This window comes from Delphinus delphis, chromosome 6 (assembly GCF_949987515.2).
Source record: "Delphinus delphis chromosome 6, mDelDel1.2, whole genome shotgun sequence".
NCBI lineage: Eukaryota > Metazoa > Chordata > Mammalia > Artiodactyla > Delphinidae > Delphinus > Delphinus delphis.
In genome coordinates, this window is record NC_082688.1 from 33,932,967 (window position 1) to 33,949,471 (window position 16,505).

At 44.5% G+C, this 16,505-nt stretch overlaps 1 long non-coding RNA gene across 1 annotated transcript in view; it reads left to right on the forward strand.

The window, feature by feature from the left end:
* The first annotated feature begins 5,576 nt into the window (after positions 1 to 5,576).
* LOC132426586 (uncharacterized) overlaps positions 5,577 to 16,505 on the forward strand; it is an 89,899-nt gene continuing 78,970 nt past the window's right edge. Inside the window, exon 1 of the long non-coding RNA XR_009519729.1 lies at positions 5,577 to 5,678. This is a non-coding gene — a long non-coding RNA (uncharacterized lncRNA). The remainder of the gene's footprint in view (positions 5,679 to 16,505) is intronic.

Sequence of the window (16,505 nt, forward strand, 5' to 3'; positions counted from 1 at the left end):
ACCCTTATCTTCCCACAACACCTCTTTTTTAAATTAATTAATTAATTAATTAATTTATTTTTGCTGTGTTGGGTCTTCGTTTCTGTGCGAGGGCTTTCTCTAGTTGTGGCGAGCAGGGGCCACTCTTCCTCGCGGTGCGCGGGCCTCTCACTGTCGTGGCCTCTTCTGTTGCAGAGCACGGGCTCCAGACACGCAGGCTCAGTAGTTGTGGCTCACGGGTCCAGCCGCTCCACGGCATGTGGGATCCTCCCAGACCAGGGCTCGAACCCGTGTCCCCTGCATTGGCAGGCGGATTCTCAACCACTGCGCCACCAGGGAAACCCCACCACCACACCTCTTAATCCGTCTGAATTTGTGTTTCTCTTTCCTGCCTGCCTTCGTATTGCTATGGATGAAGTGTCCCTACTTTTACCAAAAGATACTCCTTTTACTTGGGAGCTGAATCCTCTGGTCTCTTGTTTTTCCAATTCTCCTGTCTCTGCTACAGTTCTCCCATCTCTGCTGCATCCCCAGTTTCTTTCTCTTAACTCAGGTCATTCCCAACAAAATGCATACCTATTCCATCATCTCCACCGTCTGCAGAGCCTTTCCTTTACCCCATGTCTTCCTTCAGCTGATGGCCTGTCTCCCTGCTGTCCTTCAAAGCAGCCTTTCTCACGGACTTGTCTCCTGTCTCTTCTTCCTCACCTCCTATTTCTGCTCAGCCCTCTGTGATTGGGCTTCTTTTCTCTCAGTCCACTGAGACTGTTTTTGATGAGGTCACCTATAACCTCCAGTGGTCACTTCTCTGTCCTTACTTGATCTCTCAGCAGCACTTCATTCAGTAGACACTCCCTTCTTGAACTGCTTTCTTCACTTGGTTACTGGAATATCACATGCTTTTGGCTGCTCCTTTGTGGTCTGTCTAGCTGATGGCCTCATTTACTGCTTGACTTCCACATGTCAGAGTGCTCAAAGTTTTGGCCATAGTCCTCTTCTTTAGCTACTTCTTCTCCGTTGGTGATCTCCTCTGGTCCAAAACTTTGAATACTCTCTGTATAGCCATGTCTCCCCAGACTCAGTCTCCAGCTCTGTCTGCCTCTTGGAACTTGACTTAGAAACATCCAGCCTTATATTGAGTACCTTCACTTGGATGTCTAATAGGTGTGTCAGACTTGTCCCAAATCAAAATTTTGGTTCCTCCCAACTTCAAGCCTGTTCTTTTCTTAGCATTTCCTATTCCAGTAAATAATATTTGTTCATACAGGTTATCAGGCCTGAAACCTTATATATATATATATATTTTTTTTTTTAATTAATTAATTAATTTGGCTGTGTCAGGTCTTAGTTGCGGCATGCAGGATCTTTTGTTGCGGCGCGCAGGCTCCCTAGTTGCAGTGAGCGGGCTCCAGAGCACGTGAGCTCAGTAGTTGTGGTGCATGGTCTTAGTTGCCCCGAGACATGTGGCATCTTAGTTCCCTGACCAGGGATCAAACCCATGTCCCTTGCATTGGAAGGCAGATTCTTAACCACTGGACCACTAGGGAAGTCCCATATATATATATATATATATATATATTTTTTTTTTTTTTTTTTTTTTTTTTTTTTGCGGTACGCGGGCCTCTCACTGTTGTGGCCTCTCATGTTGCAGAGCACAGGCTCTGGTTGCGCAGGCTCAGCAGCCACGGCTCACGGGTCCAGCCGCTCCACGGCATGTGGGATCTTCCCGGACCGGGGCACGAACCCGTGTCCCCTGCATCGGCAGGCGGACTCTCAACCGCTGTGCCACCAGGGAAGCCCCCTTAGATATATTTTTGATTTCTTGATTTTCTCACCTCTTATACACAAGTCCTGTTGCGTGTCCCTCTAGAACTAATCAAGAATTTGAAACTTTTCCTCATCATCACTATTACCACCTTCATCCCAGCCAACATCAACTATCACATGCATTACTGCAGTGGCCCCTTAACTGGTGTCCCTGCCTCTGTCCTGTACCCCTGCTCTCTATTTTCCACTCAGCAGCCAGAGTGTTTCTTTAAAAATATAAATCAGATTATGCCAACTCTTCTGCTTAAAATCCTTAAATGGTTTTTCAAAACACCAAGAATAAAGTCTAAACTCCTTATCCTGGCCTACAAAACTCCATGTGATCTTAGCTCCTGTTTACTTCTCCAGTGTCTTTTTGAACCAGGCTCTTCCTCATTAGTTACACTGCCTTCTTTCCATCCTTTGAACACAAATAATTTCCTGACTTAGGGCTTTTGTACTAGCTGTTCCCTCTGCCTAGAACTCTCTTAACTCCATATCGTTCTACAGCTTTCCCTGATGCCCAGTCAAAAGGAGTCATCCAGATAATCTGAGTCACATCATCCTGCCTTAATTATCTGCATAGCTCTTACATCTGCCTGACAGTTTCTTATTTGTTACACATCCTGCTGGGATGAGAGCCCTGTGAGAGCAGGAATCTTGTTTGTCTTATTCACAGCTGTATTCCTAGTGCTTAGGTCAATATCTGGTACAAAATAGACATTCGATAAATATCTCTAAATGAACAAAAGAATAAATGAATAAACATGCTAACGTAAAACAATCATGTGCTCCATAACCAGTATTAAGACTTGGAAGACTTTTATTGTGGTCTAGTATGAGGCTCGTAGTCTAATGAGGCCTTTTCACATGTGAAGTTCTCCTATAACTGGTGTTACTTCCCCATCTCACGCCTGTCCCAGTGGCAGACATGACCAGTCCATCATCAGCTTTTTCCTGATGAGCCTGCTGGAGGTTCTACAGTCCTTTGTAACTTCAGGTGGCCATCATTAATCCACCTGAGCTGGCAGAGAGGATGAAATCCATCTGTTGTTCCAGTTGATCTGTGGTCTAATTTGCTTTACAGTAGTAGAGTGTCTGAAGCTTGGCTTTGGGAGGTTGGACCCTGTTGGCGAAGATAAGGTGATGATATGAGTTTAGATCTGTTTGTTCTGTTCCCTGATCTCAAGTATTGACATTAGTTCTTTGGTAGGATCCCTGAGCTGGTGGCTGGGCTATATCAGGAGGAATCTTCAGTGCTGAGTGTTGGTCATTTGGAGTGCCCTGTAGCAAGTCATGGTGTGACTGTGCAGGCTGGTGGGGGAGCCTAGAAGTAACCTTATAAACATTTCTTTTGAGCCTTCAAGTGGGCAGGGCCAGGCATAGCCCCAGAAAGTCATGACTCCTGACATCAAAGGGAAGCATTTGGAGATGGTATTTTTAGAACCAAGCAAGGAAGTAGACATTGAAAAGGTAACCTGACATCCTCATGTGCACAGACGGCAGAGATCCACTCTCCTGTTGGAGCAGGTTTGGGGGTGAAGATGGTATGGATTTGGATATGTTGAGATTGAGGTATCTGTTGGGTATGTGTTGGTCTAAAGCCCAGGGACAGGTTTGGTCTGGGGTCAGAGATTTGAAGGTCATCAGCGTCCACCTAGTAGTAGAAACTGTGATGGAAGATGAGATCACTCAGTAGGTGTTGCCGTGATGGAGTCATGATCCTTGATCACAGCTTGGAGCCCTGAGCTTTGTGAGACTCTGACATGTATCTGTATGACCAAAACTAAGTCATTGAGTACTGCTTGTAGTGGGAACCAACAGTCATTGATGTGCTCCAAAATGGGTGAATGAATGAATGAATTAATGAACACATATAGCAGCAAGTTCAAGGTCTTCAGTCTCAGCCAGGCTCTTAGTGCCACTTGTTAATCTTTTTACCCATTCTTCCACTTTCTTCAACCTTTATTCACACCCCATTTTTAGTTTCCCACACCCTCTGTGTGTGCCCTACTTCATGGAGAAATTAAGACCATCAGGTGTGACCATCCCTGTCTTCCCACTTACCTACCCTCAAATCCAGCATCACTCCCTCTATCTCATCCTCAGAGTGTCCTTCATTCTTTTCAAGGCCAATATGTCCACCTATGCTCTGGACCTCATCTGTTCCCTCCAGCTGTCTTCAGGGCCTTGTTGCAACAATTATCTCCTTTCTTTCCTGTATTTGCCTTTCAACTTGTTGACCAGTCTTACCAAATTTCTTCAAAGAGTGGTCTAAAATCACCATTTCTACTTCATCACTGCCTATTCACTCCTTGACCCACTGTACTCTGCCTCCTGCCCCCACCCTAGATTTCCCTAAGGATACCAAGAAACCCTAATAGCCATTAGAAACTTTTCAGTCCTTATTTGACTCAACCTCTTTGCTGCATTGGACAGCTGGGGAGTCTTTCCTTTTGGTACTACTACTTTGGTACACACAACAATGAACTTTCCTGTTTCTGCTCTTACTTGTCTCCTTTGTGAGCACCTCTTCTTCTGTCCTTTCCTTAAATGTTATGTTCTTCAGGATCCATTCTTGTCTTACAGGTCTTGTCAATCTACAGACTTGCTTTGGGCAATCCCATCCACTCCTGTGGCTTTAGCTACTGTCAATATGCTGAGGAGGCACTGGAGTACTATGGCAAGAACACTCAGTGGCTTCAAATGGAATTAGGAGAGCAGTTCTGAACTCTGTGCTTAATTGGCGAGAGATCTGGATTGAAAGCAACTCTGGTTAATGTTTCATCCCCATTGCTTTCTGGATTAGATACTCTTGCGACTTTTCGTCATGTGTGTTTTCATATCTATTAAAGATGTCCACCTAGTGAAGACCTGTAATCCCTTACAGTCTGGAGATACATTTCCTCTTCATTCTTAGTTGATACATAGGATTTTTGGAGAATTCCCTGGAGGTCCAGTGGTTAGGATTCTGCGCTTGCACTGCAGGGGGGCCCTGGTTGGGGAACTAAGATCCCGCAAGTTGTGTGGCACGGCCAAAAAAAAAAAAAAAGAATTTTTGTAATTTAAAAGTACTTATCTGTTCTATTCACGATGGACGTGGGATAGGACACCAAGGCACCAAGCTGATTGTCACGTGCTGAGAGCTCACACATTGAAGATAGGAGATTGCCCAGGACTAATGTCTCTGAATTAGGGGTGAAGGATGCCCCACTTCAGATCCTCTTGGCCTCACTATCTCTTATTCCAGTGGCTGCTACAGTCACCAACTTTCTGTGGATGCTTATTTCATACAGGCTCATCCTGGTAGTATCTCACTCAGGCCCATGTTACATGTCTCTCTCCTCCCTCCCTGAGGTTTCCCCATTGACCTTCCTGTCAATTTGATGCCCATACGTGCACAACCCAGAAATACGGGGGAAATTAACACTCCATAGGAGAAAACTCAGCCACTGAAGACAGTCCTGAGAGTGGGGTGACCAACTCATCCTGGTTTGCCTGGAACTGTTGCAGTTTTAGCACTGAAAGTCCCATGTCCTGGGAAATCCCTCAGACCTGTGAAAACCAGGACAGTTGGTCACTCTACCTGAGGTGCAGATTGCATGGGGACATTTCCATGAAATTGAATAATGAGGTGCATGTAGCGGTAGCCTTCTCCATAGCACATGCTTGTATTGGCCCTCCTTCCTTCCTGCTTCACTCCCCTTATCCCTCACTCCTGATCTCTGATAAAAGAATAGCTCGTAAGCCCCTGACTCATGCTCTGCTTTCTAGGAACCCAGGCTAACTCAGAGGAGTAGGCTGACTCTTGCTCTGACGATTGCCTCAGGTGTCATGGGTGTGGGAAGAGGATTGAATTATTTCAAGGAGGAAGAAGTTTCTCTGGAATTCACGTAAGTGTTATTATTTGTGCCTGTTCAAGGCCTTGTCTTCCAGCCACGTGAGCTGTGTCTCTATTAGCCCTTTTCTCTCAACCCCCGTGGCTGTACTTTATCACTCAGCAACACTGTGCCATGTGTGGTTCCCTCTTCATGCCACACTGGGCTGTCTTCATGCCTGGAATGCCCTTTGTACCTTCTTGTGAGCAACTCCTACTCATCCTTCATGATTCAGCTCGGACAACACCTCCCCCAGAGCCTGCCAACCTTCCTGGCCAAGCCTGGGTAGAGCTCTGTCCTCTCTACCTTGCCTATCTCTACAAATTTGTTTCCATATTGTTTTCTGTCCTCTTTGTTCAGTTGTTAAATGTGAATTGCTTGAAGGCAGGGATTTTATCCTGTTCGCTCCATATCCCAGCACTTGTCACACTCCCTGTTCAATACAGGTTTGTTGAATGAATGAGTGCATTTTCCCAGTAACCCTGTGAGGCCAGTTGTGGCAGCATCATTTCCATTTAAAAGATGATACAATTGAGGCTTAGAGAAGGGAAGAAGGAATGTCGGAGGATAGAGGCAGAGCCACATCATGGGTTCTTTCCACCATACCAGTTGTCTCTCTAGAGAGAACATTTCAGGCTTTTCCAAGCATTGTAAGCAGAGAGCAGCCAGGGACTTAGAAGCACACACAGAGTGAGACTCCCAAGGACCCTTCTAGTGCAATTCTTACCAATCTTCCCACATGCTTGGAAGGCAAGCCCCTAGTTCCACTGCTTCCCTGACAGCTCCTCTGTAAGACTGAAGCCCTCTTCCTGCTCTGGTTTTCAGCTCTCTCTTTGTTTTTTTAAAAAATTAATTAATTATTTTTTTTTTTTGCGGTATGCGGGCTTCTCACTGTTGTGGCCTCTCCCGTTGCGGAGCACAGGCTCCGGTCGTGCAGGCTCAGCAGCCATGGCTCACGGGCCCAGCCGCTCCGCGGCATGTGGGATCCCCCCGGACCGGGGCACAAACCCGTGTCCCCTGCATCGGCAGGCAGACTCTCAACCACTGCGCCACCAGGGAAGCCCTAATTAATTAATTTTTATTTTTGGCTGCATTGGGTCTTCGTTGCAGAGTGCAGGCTTTTCATTGCGGTGCCTTCTCTTGTTGCAGAGCACGGGCTCTAGAGCGCAGGCTCAATATTAGTGGTGTACGGGCTTAGTTGCTCCATGGCATGTGGGATCTTCCCAGACCAGGGTTCGAACCTGTGTCCTCTGCACTGGCAGGCAGACTTCCAACCACTGCACCACCAGGGAAGTCCCTCTCCCTTTGTTTTGATCTTGGAAATACCCTTACTTTCCCGTGACATTTCCGATATATTTCAAATGACTAAAACAAATATTACTCAGCATTTCTAGGTGTTTTGTAGCAGGGAGCTTTCAGGTTATTTAGTCTGCCACTTTGTCAGTAGCCCTTCTTCTTAGGTTTAGCCTTCATCTCCTCCACCACTCCCCATCTTGGTGTGGTTTCTCCATAATGAAGGGCAGTTGTATAGAGAAACCTAAGGGGTTGCCTTTCTTGACCCTAAAGTTGCTGCTGAAGCCACTATGGAAAGGCTTGATCTTGGGGCAGAAGGGTTTGTAGTTGGGGCTTTCCGAACCTGGGAGGATGCTGTGCACTGTCCTATGAGAGGGTGTGGGCAGGTACTGGGAGGAGAGTTTCACCCCAGGCAGGTCCTCTCGCTCCAAAGCCCAGCTCCAGGCCTTTGGCTCTTTACTGCCTACACAACCAAGCCCACTCCGCTTGGCCTGACCTTATGGCCTTTGCCACCTGGCCCTGTTGACTCTCCAGCCTCACCTTCCTCTTCAACCAAACATATGGTCTACATGCTGTTACTCAGACACAGCCCATCAACCCTGCCTCCAGCTTTGCCTCTTGCTGTCTCCTCATCCCAGGGCATCCTCTCCCCAGTGTTTTGCCCCCAGGTCTTCTCTGTTCTCCAAGGGTCAGGTTCAGTATCACCACCCAGGAGGGTGAGGTTACTCTTTCTGTCCCCTAGGTCCCCATAGCCCATCTCTGGGCCTTCCTGTGGCCCTATTGACCCTGCTTTACTGTGGCTGGGCTCTGCAACTGTACAGTCCTGGGGGAGCCACCTTTGGCTTACTCCACTCCTGCCAGTGCTCAGCACACCTTGCTCATGGAAGGTGCTTGATACGTTTCAGTGGGACAGCATGCTCCTGGTCAATTGGGCGATGACCATCTCATGGCGACCCTGAGCTTGATGGAAGGTGACCCCTGAGGCTGCCCTCCATTTTCTCATCCAGCACTGGGGCTGAAGGCTCAAAAGCAAAGGAGGGAACACAGCTTTGCTCTGAATGGAGGAAAGTTTAAGGCTTTCATGTTCTGGGGCCTGGGAGGAGACAAGATGCCATGTCCTGAAAGATCCCTCAGCCACCATCACTCCATGCTGCTCCTCCCACGGGCAGCACCTCTGACAGCACCTCTGAATGGGGGAGCAAATGCTTGGGAGGTCAGTTGATGGTGGAAGAGTTTCCAATAACAATTTTGAGTATGCAGAGTTTTTGCCTTATATGCTGACTTTAGCCTCCAACTCCCATGTCAGGTGTCTCCATCTTATAGCACCAGCACCTGGTGTAGGGCTTGGCAATAAATGCTTGTTGCATAAATGAATGAATCCTCAAACACTGGAATTAGACGGAAGCTTAAGGATCTTTTGATCCAATCCACATTTTATGGAGAGGTAAATAATAGTAATATCCTTTTATTGAGAGCTAACTCAGTGCTAGGATCCATGCTGAGCACTTCACATACATTACCTGATTTTATCCTTTCAACAACAATGTGAGCTGGAAGTTATCATCCCTACTTTTTTTTGTTTTTTAAGATTAAGACTTTTTTTCTTTGTACTTTTTTTCTTTGTTTTGTCCGGTAGATGTCTTATATAATCCATTCAGGGAAGATCACTTAGTCCAACTTGATGAAGCCTGTATCCTTCATGGACTGACGGAAACACTGGTGGCACATATTTAGGTTGTATTTCCTGATCAGATGGTGCCAGTCTGAGCAGATGCAGTAAGAGTTAGAACTCTGGCTGAATTTTTGTGGATGGCTCCAGTAGAGCTACTGGTGACGTATCTTACTTTCAGGGATGCCATGAGGTGAATGTTGCACAGCTGGTGACTTGCAGAACCATCTGTGTCCAGAGGCTGGCTGACTCTATGCTGTACTGCATCTCATTGAATGTGCAAGAAGTAGAGACCCCCAGAAAGGCAGAAACTTGACCTGGTGCCCCAGCCCCTCAGAGGCAGGAAGGCCACTTTATGAGGCACCTTCATTCCTGAGCTTTCCAAGACCCCTGGCTGCAAGGACACCATGAAGAGGAAAAGAGAATTTCAAGTGCATTCTAAGAATCTCCTCTGTTCTCTTGCTATGCAGAGCAGGAGCATGCACTCAAAGACTCAGCCAGGAAGAAAGATTTGATCTCCTGGGCAGGATCCACTTCCCATGGTGACGCCTTCTTGAGTCGAAGCTCTGGTATGAAGTAAGACTTGTTTAAAGCATTAAAAGCAGCCATCCCCATTGTGTGAGTGGTGACAGTATAATCCTCCTTAATGACTTCATTCCCTCTCCAAACTCCCTTCCATTATGCTTCCTCAAAATGTGACTTCAGATGCCTCGTTAGGTTTCTAGTCCTGTAAGTGCAGGGGGATTTGGCGAGAGGGAGGAGGTAAAGACTTGTCTCTCTTGCTCTCAGACCACTCAGAGATGCATCACTGGAAACACTTTTTTTGGCTAGAGCTATTTGTTTTAAAGTTTTTTTAAATGAAAATTTAAATTATATATAAAACTAAAGATATTTAGTTTTATATAAATATAACCTCCATTTCCCCATCACCTAACTTTAAAATATCAATATATGCCGAGTCTTGCTTCATTTATACCCTATTCACTCCTACCCCCTTACCACTGGATTCTTTTGAAGAAAAATCCCATATGCATTGGAATAGATGTATCTTTTATCTCTAAAAGATAAAGGCTTTTAAAAAAATTATCTGTAGTAACCTATCACACCTAAAAATTAAAAATGATTTCTTAATATCATCTAATATCCAGTTATATATACAGTAATATATATATTTCAAATGTATTAAATGTTCAAATACGTATATATGTGTGTATACACCAGAATCCAGAGGTAGTCTACACGTTTGGATTTGGTTGATGTATCTCCTAAGTTTCTTTTAATCAATAGGGTCCCCTTCTTCCTCTATTTAAAAAAAAATTATACTTTGAAGAAACTTGGTTGTTTGTCCCGTAGAGTTTTCCATGTTTTTGACTTTGTGGATTACACCCTCAGGGGATCATGTAACATGTTCCTCTGGCCCTTGGGATGAAATCTAGAAGTGTTATCAGGCTCAGATTTGATTTGGGGACAAGAAACCTTCAGAGTTGGCGCCATATACTTCTTGTTGCCTCATATCAGGAGGCATGTAAAGTCTGGTTTTCTCTCTTCATGGCTTAGTAAGAAGATATTGATCGTTGGGATGAGGTGTTTTCAGCCTAATCTGTTATACCGTTCCTTGCTGGGGTTTTGCCTAATGATTTTTGCAGTCATTGATGATCGTTATTATTTCATCGGGGATTTCAAATGGTGATATTCTAATTCTGATATTCCCTCATCATTTATTAGTTATAATTATTTATAAAGAAGAACTTGATCTCATCAACTATTTGGTTACTCTGAAGTACAGTTCATAAAGGGAAGGCAAGATAAATACTTGATTCTTACCTATTTCTGGAATTATGAGTTTATTCTCAAGCGTCCTCCAAAGGTGATGTACTGCTTATGTACTATAAGTGTATTAATTACCCTAGAACTTAGTGGCTTAAACAACAACCATTTAATTGTGTCCCATAATTTCACGGGTCAGGAATTTGGTCCAAGATTAGCTGATTGATTCGTCTGCTCCGTACAATACCGACTGAAGTCACCTGGGGGGGATTCAGCTCATGGATGGGCTGGTCTGGAGGACGTGTGGTGCCTTACTACGAATGGCTGAAAGGCTGAGCTTTGCTGGTATTGTCAACCAGAGTGCCTAAATGTGGCTTCTCTAGGATGGCAGTCACGAGGCCCATGGCTTTCAGAGAGTGTTCCAGACAAAAGCTTGAAAGCTTTTCCTGACCTAGCTTCAGAAGGCATGCAGCTTCACTTCTGCTGTGTTCTCTAGTTACAGTTGAGTACCAGGACCAGTCCAGGTTCAAGAAGAGGGTACTACACAAGCACATGAATACCATGAGGCACAGTTCATGGGACCCTGAACTGGGAGCCCAGAGTCAGAGCGCCCCCTGCCTTTTTGAATGCACTTGACTCCTCCCCAGGGAGTCTGGCCATCCTCTTTTTTTTTTTTTTTTTTTGGGCTGCATCGGGTCTTCGTTGCTGTGCGCAGGCTTTCTCTAGTTGCAGCGAGCGGGGGCTACTCTTCATTGCGGTGTGTGGGCTTCTTATTGCGGTGGTTTGTCTTGTTGCGGAGCACGGGCTCTAGGCATGTGGACTTCAGTAGTTGCAGCACGTGGGCTCAGTAGTTGCGGCACATGCGCACTAGAGCACGCAGGCTTCAGTAGTCGTGGCGTGTGGGCTCAGTAGTTGCAGCGCACGAGCCTCAGTAGTTGTGGCTCACGGGCTCTAGTGTGCAGGCTCAGTAGTTGTGGTGCGTGGGCTTAGTTGCTCCGTGGCATGTGGGATCTTCCCGGACCAGGGATCGAACCCATGTCCCCTGCATTGGCAGGCGGATTCTTAACCACTGCGCCACCAGGGAAGTCCCTGGCCATCCTCTTAATTTTGGTTAGGAGCTGGCTGCAGGAGACACAACCTTGCTCCAGGTGTCCATAGTCTCCTTCAAGGCCAGCAGAATGTGAACAGTCTCATTGTGAGCAGAGTCAACAGTAAGTTACCAAGCTACTGAAATGTTAGTATGCCCATTGCTACCTCCTGCAAATCCACTGCCAGTATTATTGTAGGCTATGGCTTAAGCTGAACACTTTCATTGGGAACATCTTGGAGAACTTGGCCTTGAGTGCTTGAAGACTTGAGCAAGGATCTGTTCTGAGAGTTTGGCCCTCCCCTGATCATGAAGAAACCATCCAACAGGACTCACAGGAGTTTTGTGGGCAGGACTAAGAGCACCCTGGCCATGCATCCATAATGATTGCTTTAAATTGTATAGAAAACTTCATCCCATGGACGCAGCATGCTTTACCAAACCATTTCTCCATTGTCGTAGTTGCTGGCACTTTTTGATTATTTGTGAGTAATCTATATGTTTTAGTGCACAAAACTTTTTTATTCTGTTAATTCTTCCCTTAAGATAGCTTTCCAAGAGTAGAATTATTTTTTGGCTCTCAATATATTGTATCAATTTGCTTTTCAGAGAAGTGAACAATTTACATTCCAACAGCAGTGTATGTGCATTGAGAGTTACCATTTAAAAATGTTTTTTCTGGGACTTCCCTGGTTGCGCAGTGGTTAAGAATCTGCCTGCCAATGCAGGGGACATGGGCTTGAGCCCTGGTCTGGGAAGATCCCACATGCCACGGAGCAACTAAGCCCTTACACCACAACTACTGAGCCTGCACTCTAGAGCCCACGAGCCACAACTACTGAAGCCCACGTGCCTAGAGCCCATGCTCCGCAACAAGAGAAGCAATGAGAAGCCCGTGCACCACAGCGAAGAGTAGCCCCCTCTCGCCACAACTAGAGAAAGCCCGCGCACAGCAACGAAGACCCAACACAGCCAAAAATAATAAATAAATAAAATAAATAAATTTATTAAAAATAAATTAATTAAGATCAACCAAATGAGAAGAGCAAAGGCTATTTAAAAAAATGTTTTTTGCTAATTTAATAAGTGTAAAACTGAAGTTAAGTTTGCTTTGTATATTTTCTTTTCCTATTCTGTTCTAAGTTGTCAGTTCTTTCCCTTTATATCAATACTTATAAAAAGTTAATTTGTTTAATTTGTATCAATTTGGTATTAGTTGCTTAAGTGAAATTTAGATTATTTCCAATAGTGCCTCCAGTACAATTTGTATCAAAAATATTCTCTTAAACATTAAAAAAAATCAAAACACTTCTAATCTTCTCAGAGATGAGTAGCAGCAACATAGTTCTTGGATTCTGCACCTACAGGAAATTCACAAGTAGGAGCAATACATAATTATATTTAAAATAATCAGAGAAAATATAAAAACCAAAACCAAACACAACCCAAAACATTTAGAAGTAACTCCTTACATGTGTAAAACAACCCAGAGGTTATAAACAGCTTTCACATTTATTATCTTATATGCTTTTTGCATTCAACCCTGGAGGTAGACTGGGGGGAATTATTATGGCCATTTCACAGATGAGAACATTGAGGCTCAGTGAATTTTTGTGCATAGTGACCCAACTAGTTAATGGCAGATCTGAGTGGAATCCAGGCTTTCTGACTCCAAATGAGTTTGTTCCTGCATTTACTTAAAAAGTAATTAGTGGTAACTTATCACATCTCAGGAAATAGGCTAGAAGCTGGGGATGCAGTCATAAACAAGAACCCACCCTCTTGGAGTGTATAGTCTACTAGGAGAGAAGAATTGCCATATAAACTAGGAAGCACGGGAGACCTAAACTACCCAGAGAACAGACACTCAGCCCAGCTTGGAGGGACAAGAATTAAGGTAGGCTTCCTAGAGGAGGTCAAGATTAAAGCAAACCCTGCATAACAAGCTACCCAGGCTATGAGGGATAGGGCAAGTTTGATCTAGGCCAAGGGAAGTAACTGATTCATCCAGAGGTGAGGGTATGTAAGGAGGTAGGTAAACATGATGAACCTTGGTTGGATGTGGGAGGTTAGAGAAAGGGATTCATTGAGGATGATGCCCAGGTTTCTAGCCTGAACAACTAGGAGGGTGGGGGTGTCACTCACTGAGAAGGGGAATAGAGGAGGAAGAGCAGGTCTGAGGCACATGCATGTGCACATGTGTGTGTGCGTGTGTGTGTGTGTGTGGATTGTCAAGCCCCGAAAGTCCTCAGGTAAATAAGAACCTTTCCTTTCCGTAGAGAACTCTGTATTCCAGTGAGAGAAGCAAAGACATAAAAAATAATTCTGACATAAAATGAGAGGTGTTAAGTGATAGACATGTGTATGAGGTTGGGGGACACAGAGTAGGGCAGGACTAAATCTGTGGGGTAGGAAGAAAGAACCATACAAGGAGGTTTCCCAAAGGCAGTTATACTCATGTGGAGAAGGCAAGAGGGTTCCAAGTAGAAGAGGTGTGCGGGAACTGGTGAGGTTTTATTTTGGCTTTGCTGGGTCTTCGTTGCTGAGCATGGGCTTTCTCTTGTTATGGCGAGTGGGGGCTACTCTTTTATAAAATTTTTTTTAAATTAATTAATTAATTTTTATTTTTGGCTGCATTGGGTCTTTGTTGCTGTGCATGGGCTTTCTCTAGTTGTGGCAAGTGGGGGCTACTCTTTGTTGCGGTGCACGAGTTTCTCATTGCGGTGGCTTCTCTTGTTGCGGAGCACAGGCTCTAGGCACGCAGGCTTCAGTAGTTGTGGCTCGCAGGCTCTAGAGCGTAGGCTCAGTAGTTGTGGCGCATGGGCTTAGTTGTTCCGCGGTATATGGGATCTTCCTGGACCAGGGATTGAACCCGTGTCCCCTGCATTGGCAGGTGGATTCTTAACTACTGCGCCACCGGGGAAATCCTGAAACTGGTGAATTTCGAAGGTAGCAATCTGGAAGTTCTGTTTGGTGAGGTGTAGGATGTGAGTGGGAGTTCTCTTGGAGCTGGAGGGGTTGGCAAGGGACTGAGAGGTATGGACTTCATCTCGTTGATGATGGGCTAGAATTCAAAACATCCTTCTTCAATTACTAAAATGTAACTGCATCCATTAGAATGTAAGTTACACAGGGGCAGATCATTGAATAGTGTCCAGAACATAGTAGGTACTCAGAAACTATTTGTTGAGTGAATGAGTGGTTGGTGATATTGAAATCTTTGCCTTATCTTCCATATTGTTGGAGATTTCCCAACACCATCTATTTCTTTTGACTACATGCATTTCAAAATAAGGATTAACATAAAATTCATATACCAAGTTGAAAGTAGATTTTATTCATATATTTAATCTTTCTTAATCACTAGTAATTCTTTTAAAAGAAAAAGCAATGTGTAAGTGGTTCTTGTGGGTCTACAAATTTTTCCTATAAGGGTTGAATATTATGAAAGAATTGAGAAGTACACGGACCATTTTGGAAATATGAATAGGTGCTAAAGCATTTTAGTCGATGCTGTTTTCATAATCATTAAGAAGTTGGAAAAGACCAGATAACTAAACTAAATTTGAAAAAAAATTAGATATTTCTAGACTATATTATATCCTGGAACCAGCAATCTAAAAGCTAGATGGGTTTAGCAAGTATTTTCAAATGTCAGCATTGTTGGGAACATGAATAATACTTAACCAATCAAAAGTTATCAAATGTTAGAGGTGGGAGATATCTTTGACTTCTGGTCTATTTTTTCATTGTACAGGTAAGAAACTGGGGCCCAGAGAGGGAAAGGGACTTGTCCAAGATCACACAGCAAGTTAGAGGCAAGCCAAGAATAGCATCCAGATGTTTGACTCTTAGTCCAGCACCCTCTTGATTATTCCATGCTGTAGTGTCTATTGTTTTTCTCTATCTAGAACCTACTTCCTCCACTTCAGAAAACAGATTTCATCCCTCTGGCCACAGGGGTAGGCACTGGCCCAGACTAGGTCAATCATTGTATATAGTACTTCACCCTTTCTGGCCTTAGTCGTTGGTTCAAGTGATGAGGATGTGACCCAAGCTTGGCCAATCAGAATCCTTCCCTGGGATTTGTGACAGTGGATCTAGGAAAGAAAAGGACCTTTTCCTTGCTGGTTGTGAGGCTGTGAGGATATGAGCTCAAAACTAGGGTGGCTAGGCCTGTGTCACATGGAAAGAATGAGAACAGAAGGAAGACAGACAGGAGAGGTAGTCCAGATGGGAGCTGAATTACACTAATCTCCAAGGTGTATCCATCCTGAAGTTTTTTTTAGCTCTTTTCATTTTTTAAAAACAATGATAATATTCTTCCAATAACCACCCTGTTTTTGTTTTTTTCCTTTTTCTTCTTTTACTAAAGCAAGTTGGACTTGGGTTCCTGTCCCTTGCAGCCAAAGAGTCTACAGGGTTTCTCAACAGTAGCAGTACTGACACTTTGGACCAGATCATTGTGTTGGGAGGGGCTGCTCTGTGCAGGTATAGGATGTTTAGCAGCAGCCCTGGATTCTACCTCACTAGATGCCAGTATCACTCCACCCCACCTGTGGCAACCAAAAATGTCTCCAGACATTACCAGATGTCCACTAGGGGTTGGGACAAAATTGTCCCTGGTTGAGAAACACAAGTCTTGTCTAATACCCGTGGTGACTATTACTAAAAACAAACAAACAAACAACCCAAACAAACAAACAAACAAAACAGATAGGGAAAACTGAAATTCAGTGAGATGTGGGACTTTTTTCAAAGTGGCAAAGACAGGACTACTAAATCGAGCAAAAAGGATCCAGGAAGTGATACTGTAAGGAGATGTTGGTACATGCAAATGTTGGCTCTCATAGCTGTTGGAATAATAACAAACTCCACGAAATGATTTGGGATTTTACCCATGACACAGGTGGTAACTCTCTACCTAAGAATTCTCACGCATGTCACAAGATGGTGAGACAAAGCAATGTCAGTTAGTTTTATTTCTGTTGTTTTAGATCTCTCTGGTGAATGACTTGGAGGTTTG